General features: G+C 40.6%; 1 protein-coding gene across 4 annotated transcripts in view; it reads right to left on the reverse strand.

The window, feature by feature from the left end:
- LOC117411505 (receptor tyrosine-protein kinase erbB-4-like) overlaps positions 1-23,973 on the reverse strand; it is a 257,861-nt gene that overhangs the window by 15,518 nt on the left and 218,370 nt on the right. The gene's annotated exons all lie outside the window — the stretch shown is intronic.

Raw genomic sequence — 23,973 nt, forward strand, 5'->3', positions numbered from 1 at the left:
TGGTAAAAAAAATAACGAGGTATGGTAAAGCGTATAAATAAACATGGCAAACTAGGGTTAACTATGGTAAATGCATAGTAAAAACCCAGCAAGTGTCCACTGCACAGAATGTGCCACAGTACAGTACAATACAATACCAACAATTAACTGATGACTGTTGACTGTAATTTCTTATCTGCATTTCTGATGAACGTCTATATAAAATAACATCTCACAGCTACCCATTTTGTATTTCCCTTTTGCAGGGAATGCAGGTATAGCCTTATTACAGGCCATATAATCTCCCATAAGAGCAGGCTTGGCGCAGCATATACAGTATAAGGCTGCTTTAAAACAGTCAGTTCTAAAAGTGGTATAAACTCCCAGGGCCCTTGAGAAAGCAGCACTTTAATTATTTCAGCTCCAGACTATGGTGGGCTGGAGTGTTCTGTTACTAAGCAATTTCAGGAAAGCAAATGCCAGTTTCCAGTCTGATCTCATAGCTGCCACTTTGGGAGGGGAGAGAGAGAGACAGAGAGAGAGTTCGTATGTGTGTGTGCGTGTGTCTCTCTCTGCAGTTCTTTCTAACTTACAACAACAGCTGGTGTAACAGGGCTGGCTGTAGCTGGATGCATAACAACGTCTGCACCCTCCCTGCAATGCGGGGGTGTAAACCACTGTACAAATGTGCATCGCACTTCAACACTAGCGTTCTGTACATCTGCTCTATCAGAACAGTTTGATACATTACTCGCCAGACTTGGATTAATACTTCTGTGAAACATTGCTGACTGTGTGTGGTCCAAAGAGTAAAGATATCAACACAAGGGTCGCTGCAATATGATCTCAGATGGTTTTTTTCTTGCATTGAATATCTGGTGATTCTTCTCGTTTTTTTTTACTCTTTCTCTCTCTCTCTCTCTCTCTCTCTCTCTCTCTCTGTATATGTATGTCCCGAATTCACTGTAAGTGGAATGAAAGAAGCAAAAGATCCAAAAGATTGCCATCCCGCTGCTTGCCAGTGGCTCGTGCTGATAAACAGTAAGACAACTGGTTTTAAAGCTGCGCTTATCACTCCTTTAATGGATGGATTTTAACCAAAAGCAGAGTTTTGCTTTTTCATAATTTCCTCTTGTTTGTTTTTTCATCAGATACAGAACATCTTTATGTTCTGTATCTCAGTAGCCATCCACTAAACTGGCTCCCGACTGCTGAGCTGGGAGACGCGTGCCTTCCAAGATAGAGACATGAGCTGTATCTATCAGCCAGGCCGCAGGACCGCGCTGCATTATCCAGACACAGCCTCCGAAAATGGAACAAAAACAAGGTGCAAATTGGCTTGCTGGTGAGTGTGACGTCTTCAGGACGACTCTTCTAATAGACAGGAGCGCTGGCAGCACACACTTTGTGATTACAATAACAGGCTGCTGTTTGTCTGCTGTCTGGGTGTTATTCAGGATTTCAAAAGCCATAATGCTGGTGAAAATTCAGAACTCAACCAGAATTCATTTTAATGGCCAGTGGGTCAGAAGCAGGTGGAAGGTTAGACCACTATGGAATGGTTAAAAATTATGACTAGGGGACTCACTAGAGATCAGAAAGTACTGGGTCATTTTAGAGCATACAATTCACAATATATGTTGTACAAAAAGAAAAAAAGTTTTACAGGAGAACCCATGCAGTTTTTTTTTCTTTTACTTAATTTAACTTTAGTCTGAGAAACTGCCATAAACAACCACTTGCACATTGCAATAACAAAAGACAGATTTCCCAAAACCAACAAATATATATATATATATAACATAATTTGAATACTTGGATTCCTAAACCAGAGTACCACCATTCTTCCATTCATGGCATATTGTATATAATTTAGAATGCAAAGCAATCAGGTCCCATGCATTGAATTTATCAACCTATCTGTGATTGTGGTGATTGTGAACAGGCTGGCTGTAGGGGTGACGTCAGGCCAGAAAGGAACATACAGACAGGCAGTACTGGCGGGTGAAACTGAGACGCAATGGCTGCGCTCAGTGCGTTTAATAAACAAACAAATAAAAGAGTTAAACAAAAACAGCACACGGCACTTGAGGCCAAAATAAATGGACAAACAAAACAGACAGTGGACGAACACTAAACAAGTATTGTGCGAGTCCTCTCACACGAGTAGCATTTGTTATTTTTCTTACTTTTTATTTTCTCCTCTCTCCACACCCTTTCTCCACTAATCGAACACACAACCTCAAGTGAGTGCTTTGTGCCTCTATATATACAGCTGTGCCGAGATTCAATTACTAATTCATCATTCACTTGAATCACTATATATTTTAAATCACTTGTGCTACACAGACCCATTTATATCCCGTGCACCAATACCTATACACCAACATTAACACACCACACACAACATAGAACACGTAACACACACATGGGCGGGGCACACTGCCACAGTGACAATTGGATTCCTGTTATTTGTTAAAAGCATATACATCATTACTTTAAAAAAAATGATGCTTGGGGAAGGCCCTGGTCAGAATACATTCAGGACTGGAATATCCCGACCAATAGTGACCATTATTCTTAACACATGGCAACTGACCATTATTCCGAGCACATGGCATCCTCAGAGTCCAAGAACCCCCCTCACCCCCGAGCTCATTAACTGGTAGGCACTCTCAGCAATACTGATAGGGCAAGAGGAAGACATACAAGTACCCTTGAAAAGGTATGATGTACGTGTCGATCATGACAATCAATAGTCTTCTCATGCTTTTCCCTGCCAGGCATGCACAGTGGAGACCCGCTTGTATTTTTTATTTTTTTAAATTATAATACAGATGATGTCAACTGAGGTCTTGTCTCGTTAGATCTCATGTTGGGTGCTTACCTCTCGATCTCCCTGACAGTTAATCATCAGGCCCAGGAAGAAAATGAGGAAGAAGAAGAAAAAAACTATCCCTCCAAGCGAGCCAGTAGAATTCACCGGCTCATAGCACTTTATAGAGGGCAGTGGTGCTGAATCAGCATGCAATCTCTTATTTATTTGGCTCCAGTTGATTTATGACTTTATTTTAATTATGTATTAAAAAGCAATTACAAGACGTTTAGAGAAACTGGACAAAAAATTCCCTGGCAATTCCCTAGGACATCCTGTGAAGACTGTTCAATGCCTGTTCAATGGAGTAAGAACGCGTTGGATTTGGTGTCTGTTGTGTTGCTAAGCACCTCTATTAAATCAGAGTACTTGTTCTTGCACATTGTGGCAAAATACTTCAGCAATTAAAACACTTTCAAGACAATTAAATAGGGAGAAAATTGATGGCTTGCAAATGCTTGCATATTAATTAAGACAGTCATTAGCATAATTGTAAATGGAATGCACCTTTATATTTGAACACTTCACCTCCTCTATTTGTCTGTTTTTTCTAATATGCTCCCTTGGATATTAAATGCAGCATCTCATTGCCTGGGGGTCCCAGAGTCTTGGCAATACGATCAGCAACAGCTTCTAAGCAACAGTAATTGGACTACTGGTACATCTGGGCTACCGTAAATAAAATGCTCACTACAGAGGTGTGTTCCTTCTGTCGGATCCCAGTTTAAAATGCTCACTACAGAGGTGTGTTCCTTCTGTCGGATCCCAGTTTAAAATGCTCACTACAGAGGTGTGTTCCTTCTGTCGGATCCCAGTTTAAAATGCTCACTACAGAGGTGTGTTCCTTCTGTCGGATCCCAGTTTAAAATGCTCACTACAGAGGTGTGCTCCTTCTGTCGGATCCCAGTTTAAAATGCTCACTACAGAGGTGTGTTCCTTCTGTCGGATCCCAGTTTAAAATGCTCACTACAGAGGTGTGTTCCTTCTGTCGGATCCCAGTTTAAAATGCTCACTACAGAGGTGTGTTCCTTCTGTCGGATCCCAGTTTTCAATGTTGAATTGCTTTTTTTCCAAAATAAAATAAAAATCCTTTTAGGGATCTGTTATAGCCACACTGCACGTCAACTATCAAAACACACAAGAGCTTGATAGATGCATTGTCTGAACTTCTATCAATCTCCCAATGGTGGCTGTCTTGCCTTACACTACCCCTTGGATACACGGTCTCCTGGTGGCATGAAGCCCCAAAATGCATACACCATATTCCAAAGTGTCTATGGTATTATAATTGCATAAGTTACTATGGAAGACCACTTAAGAAACTGAAAAAAATGGGAGAAACCAGGAACAATAATGTAAGGAGTTTAGCTGAAGATTTGCTGAACCTAATGGCATTTTCTTGTATGTAAAATGTTCTCATGTTGTTCTCTTTTGTTCAAACACGACGGATAACGAAGTGTAAAGTGCTTTACTGTAGGATGCAGTCATCGGTCTCTAATGCTGCTTTAATCTGAAGATCCACAGCGTCTACTTCTGTGCATTGACCAAGATGTTCCTGCAGTAGATTCATAGATGTGTAAATAATTAAGACTAATGTACCGAATCTTTGTAGAGAAAAAAGCAGCAGAAGGGGGTCCTGGAGGAAAGTAATGTTTTAAAATATCTTTATTAATTTAGTACTACCTTTTGGCTGAACCATTGGCATAATTCTGCAATCAGTACAATAAATATCGAGATACACCATGATTCAGCAGCCGTGTGTGTATGCTTTTCATGATTCATATAGTGGCACTGTAATCATACGATGCTAGCTGAATCCTCAGATTATTATTTTATTATTATTTATTTCTTAGCAGACGCCCTTATGTATTGCACAACATACACAACTCCAGATGTCATGCGTCTCTTTTATTCAAACCATCCATTGTGAAGCCTGCATACTTTATGTGCAAAATCAAATACACAGCCATGAAGCTATGTACTTGTCATTGCTTATTTTACTACCAATAAGAAGTCAGACAGACAAAGCCCTCATAGCTGCAATAGGGGTGATATGCCTGCTAGTTTCTTGTGGATGGGCTCCTTTGGCATTGCAAGTTTCACTCAACACAAGAAGAAACAAATTATATATATATATATATATATATATATATATATATATATATATATATATATATATATATATATATATATATATATACATACAGTATATATACATATATACACAATATGTACCTCTCTTATCTATTATTATTATTATTATTTTGTTTATTTAGCAGACGCCTTTATCCAAGGCGACTTACAGAGTCTAGGGTGTGTGAACTATGCATCAGCTGCAGAGTCACTTACAATTACATCTCACCCGAAAGACAGAGCACAAGGAGGTTAAGTGACTTGCTCAGGGTCACACAATGAGTCAGTGGCTGAGGTGGGATTTGAACCGGGGACCTCATGGTTACAAGCCCTTTTCTTTAACCACTGGACCACACTATAAAGTTGTGCATATCTTATTATATAACAAAACGACGGTTTAAAACAAATAAAGCAACAACAGCTCTGGCCAAAAGTTTAGCATCACCCTATAGAATTACATAATTTTGCTTCATAAAGTCGAATGAAACCTGCTGAATAATGTTATGTTAACATATTGAATTACATAGCGCTTTGTAGTTTTCCACATACATAATGAAAAACTGACAAAAAATGAAAAATGTGGCATTTCGAAATACATGAAATACTGTACTACTATTATGGCTTCCAGTAGACTTTTGCAATATCATTTTGTAGTTTCTTTGATTACATGGTGTTAAATAAAAGATCTAAATGATGTTCATAAAGTTTTTTTTTTTTTTTAATTATGAAATTCTAGATGATGCAGAACTTTAGTCCACAGCTGTGTATTAAGCTTGCATCTCCTCCTCCCATGGCTAATTGAATGCTAAATACTTGAATACTTGCAGTAGCTTTACATGGCCCCCTGCCAATACAATTACAATGGAAAGGGACAGACCTCTCTTGAAAGTGTATTTAAAATGGATTACATCTGGCTCTCAGGCAGGCGATCAATAGAGACGTTGATTACAATAAGCCCAGCACAATATTTATCCTTTGTGTCTACTTAAAAATAATTAGAAATCGATGTAATATATAGTCCATTAATATAGCAGATTTTACAGTGATAAGGGAAGAAACATAAAAAGGCTGCGGTGTAATTTGGGCTGCTGGCGGTGATGCACTTCACAGCAACGGCAAAGGCTCCGGTAATATTGTAAAAGCAGACACGCTACAATGGGATTAGCTCTCCCTACAATCTTAAACTGCTTCTGGCACTTCTGACGTGCTCGAGCTGCTGCATTAAATGACAAAAGCGCTACAATAGGAGTGGTCTATTGTAAACGTAATGGAACAAGCCTGGTGTCAGCTGTAACCCTGAGAAAAACGCAGCTATTTGCAGTGGCTTGTTACCATAAAATCAACATTGTACAAGCACTGAACTTTGCTACAGTATGAATCATATACACGGCAGTCTGGTTCCAATTGTGTGTGCTCTTAAAGTGTTAAAGACAGCCAAATAGACAAATACATTTCATCAGGTTCCTGTATCGATATACCATGGTACATGTGCATATTGGTAAAGTGGTAAAGCACAGTAAAATCTTTGTGAACAGCGTAGTAAGACATAGATAAATGTGGTTGACCACATAAAAAGGTATGCATTGTTAAACCAATGGTATAAACTGCTGTAACCTTGCTTAGCTTCTGAGTTCAGCTGCAGTGCAATGCAGTACAAATTGAAGTCTGAGGTCCGGTTTAATTTAGTGTAGCACTTATTGCGGCAGGGCTATCGATATCACCTTCTCATCCTAGATTCTGGCCAGGCTCTCAGAGGAAACTGAAATGCAAATTATTTAATCCAAGCTAATACACTTCATGATCTCTTATCTCTGAACCGATCAATGTCACAGGCTCAGTTTTACATTTCAATTCATGAATGAGGGAAGCAAATGTGGATTTTACTGAATTTCCAAAGTGAAGCAGTCGCAACACTAGCAGGCTAGGTTTATTTCTGCTGTACCCACATAAACTCAACCTCTTTTAAAAATCCCCCAAAAAGAACACAGATTAAACTTCCTAGTTTCTTCCGTCTTCTCTTTCAAGCCCTTTCAAACAGAAAAGTAACTGCCCCTCTTCATTTTTATTGAGCGGCTTTTTGATGCCTCTCCATTTTCCAGTGTAGCTGTTAGTCCTTTGATCCTTTCAAATAAAGATCATTTTTAAAAGAACTCTTCATTATCGTGTCACATTTTCTAGGTTGTTCTCGTCCAGCATCCTAAGAAGAAAACGTTCACCATGGCAACCAAAAACAGCCGATCTAGTTTGACATGTTTATAGTTTTCTCAGCAGAGGTTTGACAGTGGAACGGAGGCGTTACTTATTGTGCAAAACGCTGTTATTTCATTGTTACTTATGAAAAGCCAAAGCACCTGTTGTGTTTCTCTGCATACAGTAACTGTAGTTAGAATTATCCAATCTTTATGAACAAGGTATTGTTTTAAAGCAGGTAACTAGTGCAGAGAAACCTATTGTTACATCTGTTACTATACCGACTGTTTTTTGATGGGTCATGTTTTCCACTGGAATTCATTATGAGTCTGTGGCCACTGGTTTAAAGTTTTCTGCATAGCTAGAAAACATACGTTTTTCAGATGTAATTGCTATGGAATTGTACTAAATTTGAGGCGAGACCATAAAGAGGTAATGCTTCCTTTGTTCAGGAAGAAGCTGCTATTATTTTAATCTATTTCAAGAATAACAAGGTTCTTTAAAGAGCTTGAACTGTCCAGCTGTCAGCTTGGAGTTGTAAACTCGGTAGAAGCTCCTTTTGGCAATGATGTAATGTTTATGGTAGTAATACATTCTATTCAATTTCTGCACATTAACTGGTGATCCTCTCTTCTGGTGACACACTGCATTTTCTTTAAAGCAGGATAATTCCTGCAACATGCTGTTATTATTAAAACAAAAAAGTCCCCTTTTTCATGAGCAGAAAATCAGCAGGCATTTGGCTGTTATTGAATCCTATTGTTTCAATTACGTGAAGAATTCAGCTACATTCACGGGGTTAGAAAGTTAAATGACTTTTTTCAGTGCTAGTGTTGTGTCCTGATAAATAGTATTCATTTCATATTTCTCTCATAGACATCAAGTGTGATTTTGAAAAATATATATATACTGATGCACAATGAAAACGCAACAGTCTAAGTTTTACATCACTAGCTCATTGGGCACATACATAATGTTATTTGATTTCATAAAGTCATGTGATTTCATAAAGGCCTATAAGGTTGGCAAAAAGACAAGAATATAATTAAAGTTAACACAGCGTGCCCCCGCAGTTGAGACCTATTTTCCAAAGTGGACCCCCCCTGCCCACCCTCCCTTCTCTAGGTCTAAAAAGCAATAAGGCTTTTATTATTTCACAGACAGCATGGAGCAATTTATCCTGAAAGAAATGTTTACAAACGGCTGGTGTTTTGGTGGGTACAGACACCGCCATGCCTTTTCTCGTCCGGTTATTTTGTTGTCAGGTTGGAGTAGCCCCTGGGAGATGCTTCACAATGGATTCTTTAATGGACACAGCTCCTATAATCACCATTACTATTAGGGAGCAGGAGAGAACTGCCAGCTTTGATTTGGCTTATCAGATAGCCCCCCTGTCCCTGCACTTTCTCACAACATGCCCGCTGCCACAGGCCTGCAGGATGAACTGGGAAGGGACGTTCTGGAACCAGCTTGTCCTCTCTAGCTGAGCTGCTTGGTAGCTGCACTCTGCCTTCCCAGTGACTGGGTTTGTGGTGAGGAGGCTCACACAGAGTGCGTTCTAGCTACAGAATCCATGTCTGTCAGAATGCATAGTGCACACACAAGTCTGTGTGGTGGCAAAGAAACAGTGTGGCTTCACTGTGAATGGATCTGGAGTCGTCGGTCAAGTCGTGAGTCAAGAAGCAGCAGAGTGTGCAATGACTGTATATGAGGAAAGGAATCAGGAGGCTTCTATGGTTACAATGTGTGTGGTATTTGTGAAATGTATGATCTTTGGATTTTGCAGCCATCACGTACTATTTACTGTGTATTACATTTACGTATTATAAACCTTTAACGATATATACAATAGGAGATAGCGCTGGCTACATGAACATACAAACTGACAGGTGGAGCAATAGGTAAAGGTGGTATGGTCAGGGTTTTGACTTTGTGCACCTAAGACCTATAAAGATGGATAACTAGATATGCATTCTAAGAAATAAGTAATTGTAATTCACACTCACAAAAGCTGGCACTTCGAAGTAATACATGTGAATTCCCGTCTCCTAGAGCTAGGCCACTGAAACAGGAACAGGTTTGATAACTTCTAACAAAACAATGTTGACACAATTCCACATATACTGGGAAATGTATCTGTATCTGTATCTCTCTCTCTCTCTCTCTCTCTCTCTCTCTCTCTCTCTCTCTCTCTCTCTCTCTCTCTCTCTCTCTCTCTCTCTCTCCACCTTCTTAACTGTCATCAACAAGCATCAGCAACAACCTTAACACAGCCCATTACAATGCCGTTTTGACCAACCAACCTACAGATAATTCCAGTAAACTTTAAGAGCTAAACAATGCAATACATATAACAGAGGAAATTGCATTCTGAAAATCAGCAAAAATTAGCCTTTCCAGTAAACTCGTTGAATACGTTGCTTTGTGCAGCGTGTCATAGTGCCGTTTCAACATGCAACATTGCACGGCAAATCAGACATATCGTCTTGCAGTCAAATTCAGTGAAAAAATACTTCTGTCCAACGATTTTGGAATCTTCTGTATTCCACCTCCCCCTTTCGCTTCCGTGACATCTCCAACTACTTTTTGGCAACTGATTCTAAATTGTACACAAAGTAAAATAAATGGTTTAAACAAGCCTTCGTTTCTCTATTATTATTATTATTATTATTAATTTCTTAGCAGATGCCCTTATCCAGGGCGACTTACAATTGTTACAAGAGATCACATTATTTTTACATACAATTACATTATTTTTTACACTATTTTTACACACAATTACCCATTTTTACAGTTGGGTTTTTACTGGAGCAATCTAGGTAAAGTACCTTGCTCAAGGGTACAGCAGCAGTGTCCCCACCTGGGATTGAACCCACGCCCCCCCCGGTCAAGAGTCCAGAGCCCTAAGCACTACTCCACACTGCTGCCCTAAATAAAATTATGTGTGCTGTGCTGTTACATGTGTACGTGAGGAAACGGATCCTGTGTGCCATTTGCTTGCCTATTTTATGACCTCTGTGAGCTGTGATTGGCTTAATGGGAATGTCACTCATACAATGCAGACTGCACATGTTGAATACATGTGATATATTAAAGATGTGGGTTGTTTTAAAGAAGAATTCCAAAATGATACAATACATTAATGCAATATTAGAAACTAATGGGCCGTGTGTTTGACACCCCTGGTTTAGACAATTAGAACACAGGCCCAGTATAATCTCCGCTTGTTTAATAACTTGAGTACATACCGTATCATTCCTTCAATGCAGAACGAGTGCACAGTCCTTCAATTACAGCACACAAAGAGCGTGAGGTACTGTATCCCCATAGGATAGAGCTCTAGGGATTCAGAAGAGATGCCAGCGCTGGCAACCCTAGACCCCCAGCGTATCGACACTGACACTCTGCCGTCAGTGATGGACTGCAGCAGCAGCACACGGCTACATGAATGTATTCAACAGGGGTGGCTACTCTGAAAACGTTACAGTTTCCAAATAGGAATGATCCACTGAGATGCAACATCACATGTTTATGGGTGTCCAGTTAGTATTCATAAAGGCAGAGAAAATGAAGGCTTATTTTTTTCTTTAACAACAGTCAGGTGGGGGGGTTTACCAGCCCAAAGGCTCAAGTAAAAAAAGAAAATTGACCATTAAAGATCCCTTAGCAGTAGAAAGACTGTAATGACTGTAATGAAAGCTTGGTCTCATCTAAGAACCTCCAACATCCTGGCTCCCCTCCCATACACCATGCTGGAACATTGTTAAGGTCTGCCCCATAGGGAACATAGAGAGCCCCTATTAAAGCCATCAACAACCATGTGTCACTTATCCATTGATTGGGTCCAAGTCTGCTTAGTTTCTGGGATCACTTTTGAGAAATATTACTGGTGAGCTTCTAGGATTTAGAGCTGGGGTAGCCCAACTCTTCTAAAACCCCTGTCCACACACACACACACACAGACACAGACATAGACAAAGACACGCTCTGGGAGCTGGGACAGGCTCTGGGGTGCTGAGGGTCAGGCTGGGATGCACAGGCGTGGAACGCCACAGCCCTGATCCTGCATGTAATGAACTTGGATGTTGTGAAGAGGTAAACTTCACCAGCAGCCTGTCCGTCACACTAGAGCACCTGCTTGCAGGGCCTGACGCAACGGAATGTGCTGATTCCAGCTCCATACCAAGCAGAGGGAGAGGGAGATAGATAGAGGTGTGAGACAGAGAAAGCAGGGAAAGAAAGGAGAGAGAGGCAGAGAGAGATCAGGGAAAGAAAGGAGAGCAGGAAGGAAAGAGAGGTGCAAGATAGAGAGTACAGAAAGACAGAAGAGAGAGGGAGAGAGGTGAGAGATAGCGAGAGCAGGGAAAAAAGGAGACAGAGGAAGAGAGATAGAGGTGCAAAATAGAGAGAGCAGGAAAATAGTGGAGAGGGAGAGGGATAGAGAGCAGAGAAAGAAAAAAAAGACAGAGAGGGAAAGGTGTGAGATGGAGAGAGCAGGGAGAGAGGGAGAGATAGAGGTGTGAGATAGAGAGAGCAGGGAAAGAAAGGAGAGATAAGGAAAGGGAGAGAGATAGAGGTGCGAGATTACATTTCTTATAAGCTTACTGCACAATTTGGGTTTGAAGTTATGGATATGTTACGACCTACCAATGTCTTCCTGGTAGGTCATAACTTATCACTGTACACGCTCACATGACCGGAATCTCAGTCACCCCGCGAGATCAGCTCTTCTCGTTGGTCTTGGGTTGAGTTTTGTCAAGCATAATTATAAAGGCTCTGTGCTAAAAAGTGTAATGTGTGTAAGAAGACAACAACATTAGGGGATATAGCATTACGTGTCTCTCTTAACAACAAAGCATACACTGACTCCAGTTTCTGGCATACAACCTTGCCCATTACTCTTGTCTTGTATAACCTGACTTTGATTTGCATATCAGGTGGCACTTAGGGGGTACAGACAGATGCCCTCCACTTGAGTTGCCCTGGTGAGTACAGCATGCCAGCTGGACTAGAAAACACATTCATTGTTTCTGAAGCTAACATGCACCAATATATGACCTTGTCATGGAGCAAAATTTGGCAAGGTCCAGTTGCCAGATGGGCTGGCTAATGTGTTTTTGCACTAGAGTGGCATGATGCGTAGGGCCTAGGACCAAGAGGAGCCCAGGATCCTGCTATCCCACCAAGTGGCAATTACCTCAACCTTAGGGGTGTATTTATTACAGTTGGGCAAGGCATATTGGACAGAGCAATGAATGACACAGAGGTGTACTCGGTGATCTTTCCAAGAAAGGGCTAGCAACAACAGACAAAGGGGATTGCATAAAATCAATATATTAATGAATAAATGAAATGCATGTATGCCTCCATAGAGCATATGAACCAAGGTGTTTTCAGTATCTGGACACGTGTCTTTATTTTAAATGAATGAATACATGAGTAGAATTGTGGCGGCATGCACATTCACAGCAGTGTATACTTCTATCAAGGTAATGGGGTACTACAAGTTTCTGTTTAAAAAACAAGGATCCTCTACATACAAAACACAAGTGACCTGGGGGCAAAAATAATTGCTGGAAAAAGACATTTAAAAAACTGAAACAAAAACAAGACCTTTCTTGGTGATTTTGCAAATGGTTCTTGCAGAAATGTCACCGGCTAAGCTCACACGGGAAAATAAAAACACTGAACACAATGTTGATAGCAGGGGATTAGTCCAGGAGAACAGAGAGCCGCATGATAGCTGCAATGTAAAAAGAGCAATTCCGCAAACTAATGACGTCAATCAAGTAAAACACATTTCATTACCACATGTTTACCCTTGTCTGTAAATGAAAGTGTCTCTGTCTGCACAGCTAATTGGCTCTTTTGATTTTCCAAATGATTTCTCAGTTGAGCTGGAGGCAAATATTTGCCTGATTGGGTTGGGGTGCTAATGACTGAAGAAAACCCTGCCTTGGCTGGAACAAAATATTCACACTTTAGTTTCTGGATCTACTATTCAGGTTATAAAAGAAAAACATAATGCATTTATAGTTGCATGTTAGACCACTGTGTTGCCATAGCTTGTTATTATATCACCGTATATTATCGTATTACAAGCTGTAAAACCACTAGGTTTACTTGCTGGATTTTCCAGCAGGCAGTGCAAATAAGGGAAAGAGTTAGAAACTTTCCATACTGATTAATGATTAAGCTTATATGTAATTTATTATAAACACAAAGCAAAATAAGCTCCTCCTTATTTATATTATGTTATTTATAGTATGTTACCGTACTGGATGCATAGTATATAAATAGCAACAGTACTTATGCATAATATATAAACTAACTCTGAACACAATATAAATAAAATATATCTTACCATTTCCCCAAACCAGTTGTATTTAGTAATGGCATATCAAATGTTTTTTTCAATGCATTCTCTGCACACACACACACATTATTATTATTATTATTATTATTATTATTATTTATTTCTTAGCAGACGCCCTTATCCAGGGCGACTTACAATATCACATTATTTTTACATACAATTACCCATTTATACAGTTGGGTTTTTACTGGAGCAATCTAGGTAAAGTACCTTGCTCAAGGGTACAGCAGCAGTGTCCACCATCTGGGATTGAACCCACGACCCTCCGGTCAAGAGTCCAGAGCCCTAACCACTACTCCACACTGCTGCCCCACACATGCACCCACGCATGCACACAGCACACACACACACACACACACACACACACACACACACACACACACACACATGCACCCACGCATGCACACAGCACACACACACACACACTTACAAAAGTAGTCCATAGACAGCCACAAACATTTGCCTAGACTAGTATTTTTAGAAACAAGACCATGTAAATGCACCCGGCAGCAGGCACACATCATTATTTCACTGTGGGGGAGATAAGAGCCATGTTTCAATACAGAACCAGTGGAAGATAAAGTAGTGGAAATGATATTTTATATTACTTGTAGGGTTAGACAGAAAAAGAGCATGCCTTTTCTTACACAGAATATACTGTATGTCATTTCACATTGTAATAACCTGCAGTTTGTATCACTAGTAGCCAGGTGCCAAGGAATCGTGTCTGCAGTCACAAAAAAAGGATGCAATGATCACCACCTGCGAGGTGAGATAACAGAAGTAAACCAAGCATGTATGAAATTGTGGCCATGTGGACACTAAAACCATGAAATCACCAACTCGTTTTACCTAAGCTGGGTTTAAACCAAGGCCTCCTGAAGTGAACAAACTAGTGCATCTGCTCCACCTCTCCTCAATCACATTTTGATTATCAAGATTTTGATTTTCCATATTAAGATTCCCCTTCCTTATTCAACACACACACACACACGCACGCACGCACGCGCACACACACACACACACACACACACACACACACACACGCATGCCAATGCAATTCCCCTACAGCCTCACTGCACTGGCCGACACCCTCCTGAATCTCTGAATCATGGGGCACGCAGCCGTTAGCAGGCACTTAAGTTTTCTAGCAATCAATCTAAATTGTTCTGTTAAGTTTTTATTTGAAACAACTAGACGAGACAAGCTGGGGCGCAGCACTTCTGTCTGCCTGCTTATTAAAATGTAAATGACGGTGCCCTGGTGTCAGAATCACAGAGTCCCTGCTTTTCTTGTATGTCGCTTCTCTCTTATCAGTCCCATCTTCCACTTGAGTGGGAACGAAGGCGATCCCTGCATTTCCCTGGCTGTCTCTGATATACATAGAAAATACAGCTACATAATAAAGCTGGCAGGCAGAAAATTACACTTCAGAGAATGCGATAACCAATTCTTATAGCTTTAATTCTGAAATGGCTCTAATCACTCTTAAGTCGGTAGCTGGAAGCTATGTTACATACAGTTATAAACTATAGAGCTACACAGTGCACAGCAAGGTCTATTCAGTGGTGGAGAGAAATGCTGTTAATGTTTAAATTATTAAAATAGGACCAAAGTTGCTGGTAATGTTACAGATCTAGCAACAACACCTGAAGACTGAAGAGGCTCTCGAGTAACATTCTGAGTTCTTCTAAAGCTTTGTAACATTAACTTTTTAGATTAAAAAAATTACATTTGAGCAGTTGCTTAGAATTGTGTATACAGTTTATGTAAGTATGTTATCTCTATGAAAGTAAGTATGTTATCTCAATATTCAAATAAAAAGCCTTTTTATAAATGATTTTAACAGTGGCAGGTGCTGTTTAGATCTTGCATTGATAGTGAGGTCAGGGCTGTTAAATATGTGTCTGTGTGTCATTGTACATGAGTATACCCACATGAAAATATATTGTTATTCATACTGGTGGTTGGAGCAACTGTAGGAAGACACTTTGTTACCTTTCTGGTTCCTAGAAATGTCAAAGGTCGAAATAGAACATGTTTTATTTAGGGAATGACGGGAGGAGTCCTAAAATATGCAGAGACACACATGGATACAAGTGTGCAATAAAAATACACACATGCAGAGACACACACGGATACAAGTGTGAAATAAAAATACACACATGCAGACACAGCAAGCAATTCTTCAAGGAAAAATTTGCTCAGTGTCACCAGCTGCTGAATCTAAAAAAGGAATTTTGAATGAGAGTGAGTTTATTATTAACCTACCTTGATGATTCAATACCTAAGAAATTAGAAGCATATAACATCTCTGACAGCTCATTGTCTTTGATGACATATTCATTGACACAATAATGCTTAGGTTTGTACTGAATCCATTCAGATACTAATTATATACCACATTGTTCATTGATGACACCCTTGAAAAAGAGCACATTGGCATACCAGTTTTATTTTAATAGTTTAAACATGCCTGAACCAACTCATGTAAGGAATTAGAAACAAAAAAAAACAGTTGCACTGGGGTTCTGATTCTGTATCACACTGGCAGGGTATTGTCATGGTACAATGCCTCTGCAGCAGCTTACCAGCTTGGAACAGTTAATACCTTTGTAACACTATTGGTGTTTCAAAATATGAAAATGAAAACCATTTCTGTATGAAGTCATCAATACTAGGGAATGATTCAATGCTTGCAGGGAAATGAAGGCTGTGATAAAAAATGGATTGCTTGAAACTATTCACTTGCAAAACACTGAGGGAGATGCTTTCGAAAGCCAAACAAAAACGAAACAAATTGCCCCAGTCTGAACTAAAGCAGAGCTCAGCAAGTGTGTGTTCAAGAATTAAAACAAAATGAAACAGGCTTACTCTGGACACTGGGGGGCCTTGGTGCATACGTGCAATACAGCAAAGTAAGACGTGCTTTGTTTTCTGTGTGTGCATGTGTGTTTGGTCTAGGGACTGTAAACACAGACACAGACAGATGAAAAAACAGGCTAGGTGGATCTATCCCACATTTACAGCAACATAACTGGTAACAGAATTGTACGTTAGCAAGGTGTTACTACAGTAAAGTTTGCATGAGGAACTGCCATGAGTAATAACACACCTGTCTGGCTTAGTGATCAATATTCTAGGAGGAGAGTAGCCAGGAGCCTGTTTCACAAAGTGTTTCTCAGCATTATGCATCCTTCTACCCGTTTCACTACATTCTAGGTATCATCTACATTCTAGCAACTTTTCAGAGAGTCTCACAAAGCACTGTTACATGATCTGATGCTGTTAAATACATTCTACACCGAGAAGCCCATTTTTAAATACATTTTACACCTAGAAGCCCATTGTTAAATACATTCTACAACCAGAAGCCCATTGTTAAATACATTCTACACCTAGAAGCCCATTGTTAAATATATTCTACAACTAGAAGCCCATTGTTTAATACATTCTACACCTAGAAGCCCATTGTTAAATACATTCTACAACTAGAAGCCCATTGTTTAATACAATTCAACACCTAGAAGCCTGTCGGAGGTTGTCTAGTGGCTACTTTTACCTCCAATGGGAGCGTTGATGAACCTGAATAGATACTCCCCCGCCCCCGCCCCCCCTGCCATCCTGTGTGTCCTGGATCCCCTAATTCACCACACTCCCATCACCATCACAGCAGCGCCAGGGACAGAATGAGGTTAGCTGTCAGTGAAGTTCACCCCAGGTCAATGCCATTAAAATCTGACTTGTCGTCAGTTGAATTTGACAAGCAGATAATTGAAAAGGAATTAAAACTATAACATAGACTCTACCTCTTCTTTTTAAGTTGGCATAATCACTTGATGTATTATAAATCAGTTTGTACATTTCAAATGTTCAGCTTCTTGATTCTTAACTGTTTGCAACAACCCGCAAATCATACCCTAAGTACCACACAGTACTTATTAATACAATGGCATTGTTATAACATGTGTCACTAATACACACTTGTTGTAATAGCATTGTTATAAAACATTAGTTATCCACTATGCACTGTTCAGTCTGTTACAGAGTTAACCTCCTCTGGCAACACTAACATACTCTTGCTCCACCAAGCTGCAGTATGTGAATTACTGACTCCCTTCTTAATATCACTAAATGGAACACAAATGAAGTGGAAAACTAAGGGGTATTATGATCTGCAATGTAAATCATTCAAATAAATCTGCCAAGATAATAGGGAAGAGGTCCAAGTTAAATGTTGTTTAATAGTGATATACAGTGATGCTGTGTGAAAAAAACAACAACAACACACACACACACACAAAAAAAAAATAAAAAATTAACGTAAGGGATTAATGTTTTTAGTTCAATAATCAACTTATTTGAATCAATAATAACACATATATTTTAAAAAGCCGATTTTCCTTGCTGGGGTATTATGCACAGCATGTGGCTCGTTACGGATTTCTGAAGATTATCTCATATCCCCAGCCTGCTTATATGTCACTGTCAGTTTTTGAGGTCCCTCTGTTTAATTTCAGGGAGTCTGTTCAGATGGGATAAAGTGCTCTGATATTGTGGGATGGGATGGGCAGATTATAACAAGTGGATTTAAACGACATGTACCACAGGCTGATTCTCTACCGAGCCCCCCTCCTGGGAAACAGAGCTTTTGAAACTTTGCCTTATGAACTCTAATTACAAGAAATGGTATACCCTACATGGCCAGGCGGTCAGAGACATGCTAAGCACAGTATGCGATTGCAGTGAGAGATTATAGATGGAGCTAGAAGGATATTCTCCAATGAAAGAACACAGGGAGGTATGGCTGGATAGCCCCCATTGGGTAGCAATGTAGGAGGCATTTATTTTATCACAGACAGATCCTGAATAGTAAGATTATCCGGGGGGGATTTGCATTGGTATAGCACCCAGAAACTTTCACAAACTGCTGTGTCGCAATACATCTCTGCTTTAATTCGCTTGAAGAACCTCCAATATTATTACCCTACAGCTGGACCCGATTTAGTAGGCTTCGTGTTAACTGCTTGCAATCCTTTTCATGTAAAGGGTGCGACACAATCGACTGTGTCATGGAGGGTCTTATTACTTTACAAAGAGCAGGTTAATGTCTTGCTCAATACAGTATCCTTTAGTATTCTGCTCCTCAGTATCAATCACAGGCAATTGCAATGCTCCTGCTTCGTCTCCAATGGAATGCATGCTTCATTCGTAAGTTGTAATTTTGAAGCATCAGAGTGGACCTGTGCTGTGTTTTACAACACAGTTTCACTCTACTGGTTGGAGTGCTGAACAGTGTAAGAAACCAAGCTGTGCAAAGAAGATCAGAATTTAAAGAGGTTGGTAAAGAGGCAGGTCTTGATCCTGACACGTCGTGTTCTCTGAAGACTTTCTAATAGGGAGGGGCTGCATAAAGTGTATTCAAAAGCAAAGCACTGAAGCAAACAGCAGTTTAAACAGAGAGCTGGAGTGTTAGGAGATTAGGACTGACTTATACCTCTTTAATGTCGCCTAAATGTGCTATGTGTCATTATTCAACATTGTCCCCTCAGTCCCACCTTCCATCTATTTTCTGTCCTATCTATAAACACGAGCTGCCCTGAAGGTAAGTCCTTGCCTATTTATATATATTCTGTAACTTGCTAGGTGAGAGATGGAGCGGCCTCTCTTTTTGGTATTAATTCTCCTCTCTGCTCAGGATGATAAAATGCCACCAGTGGTTTTCCTGTTGTTAGTTTGGTGGGGGCAGCCTGGGCCTGTCAGGCTGATGGATAGGAGCACAAATCGACGCTTCATACAAACCCTCTTTCCGAAGTTTCAACGTCCAGTTATCACAAGGCAACCTCATTACCTTGCTGCTGAACTTCAGCGTTATTAGATTATTCAGAATGCTGACTGCCGGAAGACACTGGGGGGGAAAGGAGGGAGGGTGACATTACTTGTGTTTAATACCAGCGTCACACATGAGCCAGCTGGCTGGTCGTCATGCAGAGGAGACGGACTGTAAAACACAAAGCGCTTGCATTAATATGTGATGCAGCTGCCTTTACTCTAGCTGGACATTTCCGATGAAGTCAGTCGTACCGATCACGCCTGATCCCGTCAGCGCTCTGCAACGTAATGATGTGTGCGTTTGTGTGTGTGAGCGTGTAACACGGGGAGATTAGTGTTGGTGTAATTTATATGTGTGCCTTTTGGAGTTGTTTTGTTTGATTGAATTACAGGCGGCAGCTCAGTTGAGACTTGGGCAGCAAGCGATTGGCTGTGCTGCTCCTTGACCAGCAGGTAGGCGGGTCTCAAGTGTGTGTCCGTCAGCATAAGAACATCCGGCGGGGATCGTTCTGAGCAACTGCACCGCCATGTTCGCTCAGGAGGAGAGCATCCTCTCTGCAGGCGAACTACAACTACGCAACCCTTAAACTGCAGACGGTGCACGTGAAAGCAGTGCCCAGCCGAGGCCGTATGAAGACGCAGGAATCGTCGTAAGAATACCGGCTCATAAGTAGGTTAGTTTAGGGGATACTGATCCCAAGTAACGTATGGCGAGGGTTACGTAGTGTAGCAGGTTCCTGGAGCAGGGCACCTCGTTCAGTAAGGCTAGTGCTCGCCCTTTGTGGCACCTTTTATTTGTAGTTTTTGTGCTATGTTTTATTTTGTCTTTTGTACAGTCTCTTGTATCTGTCCTCTGTGCGCTACCATCGCTGGTAGCTTCACATGACCCGTCTGTTTACTTTCTTTTTGTATTTATAAATCCTGCATGCCTGTGCCAGCGTTTCAACTCCATCCTCCATGTCTCACTCTCTTGTATATCAGCGGTGACCCACGCACGTGACAGGAGTACCCAATGTGTTGTGTTAAAAAAATAAAGTTTCAACAAAATGTATACACCTTCCATATTTTTTTTTAATCAGCTTTTACATCGAAAACTTTAAACTCAAGGTCAAGTTGACAAAGGTTTCGGATCAGATGAAGTCACGTGACTGAAATTCTTCTTGTTGAATTGATTTTTGTTTATTTGATCTGAAACCTGAGTGAGGGAAACAGTCTATTACAAGGGCCAGCTTGCTTTAAACAAAATGAAACCTTTAGGACTGGGTAGCTGACTATGAGTTTTAGGCACAGATATAATGGCTGAATCACTAGGCTAATCATATAGGCTGTAATGAGGTAACTACATTACGCTATGTTGACAGTCGTTATGGGTTTTACTGCAGGAGCTAGACGTGATCATTTCTATCACCTCTTCAATCCTCAAAGCCTGTGAAATGTAAAAAGGGAAGCCAACCTCTGTGAATGATCCTGTTCAGTAATTGGAAATTGTGAATCCTGATCTATTTTAAATCTCTATGGTTATAGTCTTTTTTTCTGATTGGATACCAAAACTCCCATTCTCTATTCAAAACCATTGGAACATTAAAGAGAGTATGGTAGCCCGTTAACTATTGATAGGCACTACACCCAGATAATCATACAATGTGATTTCTTGGTCAACCCTCATTTGTCACTTGTCTATTATGGTAAACCACAGCCAGGCATATGGCACCACTGCCAAACCATGTTAATTTTATGCCCATTACATTTTGGCTGAACACTAAACACAGAAGGTGTATAAAATGTATATGCAACTATCCAGAAGGAAAATCCTCTTCTTCTGGAAAACGCTAAGTGCAATGAAAGCAAGTAAGGCCTGGCACAGCAGCTAATGACTTGAGGAGATATGTGTTTGCTCAGCGAGGAAACTGATTTGAACAAAGAAATGACCTGGCAGGTACATTAAACCTTTACAGATTAGAAATCCATTACAGAATATTGTGTTTGGAGGTGAATAATCTTTATATATTAAAAAAAAAGAAAAAAAAATGGAATGTAGACATTTCAACAACAAAGCTTTTGCTATCCCTTACATAAAATGTAAAGAAGAAATTGTCTTTTTTCATCTCCAAATTCTTTCCTTCTTTTTCCACAGTAGGAACACCGCATTGTACAGAGTTGCAGCTCAGCTAAGGACAAGGTTGGTTTTGCACCATGCCAGTGCTGGAATTACAAGCGTAGTCTCTAGAAGCTAAGCAGTTGGTTCTGGTCAGTATATGCATGGGAGAACTCCAGGGAAATTGATGTTCTGCTGGAGATGTTATTGTGGACTCAGTATGGGGGAACTTTTCACTCCAGGCCATACCTCAACTACTGCCCATAAAATGGTACATCAGAAAGTCATTATCCAATATAAACAAATGTTACATATTGCATGGACTGGCCAGCCTGCTCTAATGTGGATTTCAGACAATGTTGAGTGAAATACACTTTAAGTGATCATTATTCAGTTGCCATGAATTGCCTATTAGAACGGAAATATTTGACTGTGGTGAAAAAGATCTGTAAGCTGGCATCGGATCACAAGGCACTTGTATTTAAAGATCATTGATTCTGTTTTATTTTTAGAGATGGCGATAGAGCTGCCTTATTTCAGAGACAGTAGGAGAACAAAGAGATAAGCTGAATGCACGGCAGCCTTAGATAGATAATAGAGCTCTTCAACAAGGACCATTAAAAGGCAGGTGGATAGTGTTTTAGAGACATTGACGAGACAGACTGAGAATAAGTATGGAATGTACAGCACAGCTGTCTTCTATCTGGGGCAGCTTTAGAACAGAGAACTGGATAAGCCTTCCAACCAACAAAGAGGACTGGGAAGGGATAGCTGATCAAACAGAGTGTTGTGACAGAGATCCTTAGACTGGCAGGGCAGTGCAGAGGGGAAAATTTTGGACTAGCAAACGTGCACCGTCAACTTTTTTTTTCAACTTTTTTCACCAACAAGTGCATTACGGAGGGCTGTTCGTGACAAGTGCATTATATTGTAATGGTGGTGCTTTCTATATATCTACCTGGGGCACATCTACATATGAATACTATGCTTCACTACACCTTGATATACTTTTACCATAGTAAACTGCAGTAAATTAAATGCATGACCTGCATGATCTGTAATGGGCAGAGTTACATTATTATTATTATTATTATTATTTATTTCTTAGCAGACGCCCTTATCCAGGGCGACTTACAATCGTAAGCAAAAACATTTCAAGCGTTACAATACAAGTAATACAATAAGAGCAAGAAATACAATAAAACAAGTAAAGTACAAGTTTGACAAACCACAATTCAATAATACAGCAGGTAATAGTGATAGTTACATCAGGATATGATTAAATAGTGATAGTTACATCAGGATGTGATTAAATACAAAGTACTACAGGTTAAAAACTTGGCAGATTACAGTATTCTGAAGTACAGGATTAAATGCAGTAAAATAGGGGCTGATAAGAGCAAAATAAAGCACATTTACATGAAGGGTGATAGTGTCCCAGGATACAAACAGAGGAGTTCTACAGGTGCTCTTTGAAGAGGTGAGTCTTAAGGAGGCGCCGGAATGTGGTCAGGGACTGGGCAGTCCTGACATCTGTAGGAAGGTCATTCCACCACTGCGGAGCAAGGGTGGAGAAGGAGCGGGCTTTGGAGGCAGGGGAGCGTAGCGGTGGTAGAGCTAGTCTTCTAGTGCAGGCGGAGCGGAGAGGTCGAGTGGGGGTGTAGGGAGAGATGAGGGTCTGGAGGTAGCTGGGTGCAGACTGGTCAAGGCATCTGTAGGCTAGTACAAGAGTCTTGAACTGGATGCGAGCGGTGATCGGGAGCCAGTGGAGTGTCAACCCTCTTGGTGAGATGAGATGAGATTAAAAGATCTAAACCATGAATGCACATGATCCCGGCTCTTTTGCAGAGTGATTTAAATGCTCCCTTGCAGTGCGCGGGGTCGTTGGTTTGCACCCACCCTTCTTGTTACACATCCCAATGCTTGTAAGAGCACAAATCAACTTTAAGAGACATAATGGCAGGTTCTACCTGGAGTAAAGTTACTCAGGTTTAATTAAGCGAGAACAGAAAGAGTAGGATGAGTCGTCATTGAGAATGAGGGGTAAGCGGACACCGCTCTGCTCCCTCGAGCGATGGGAACTTGATTAATTGCTGTCATTAAACAAACGCTCTGTCCACACCATGATGAAGAGGATCTGCCTGATTTCAGCGTGGAACAAATACATTTCAAGTGGGTAGGCTTGACACCTGACTCCAGTGAGCTCAGGCGACTGCGATCGGATCAGGAAAGCGGTCTGACATTCAGTCGGTTTGTTTACTCTAACATTAAAGAGGTACTGAACGGATATGCAAGCCTGCCTCTGGTAATGCTGGACAGATGAGCCCCCCTGCCAAGCAGGAATCCCTTCACAAATTAACCTATTGTCACACGAGCCCAGGCACTGTGACACGCCGCTGTTTAAGGATTGTTCTTGTACACGTTTAACCTGCTCTGCAATATGGCAGCCCTCTGTTACAATGTCAGCACACTCCCCGGCCGCATTAATAATGC

This window comes from Acipenser ruthenus, chromosome 10 (genome assembly GCF_902713425.1).
Source record: "Acipenser ruthenus chromosome 10, fAciRut3.2 maternal haplotype, whole genome shotgun sequence".
NCBI classification, from domain to species: Eukaryota; Metazoa; Chordata; class Actinopteri; order Acipenseriformes; family Acipenseridae; genus Acipenser; species Acipenser ruthenus.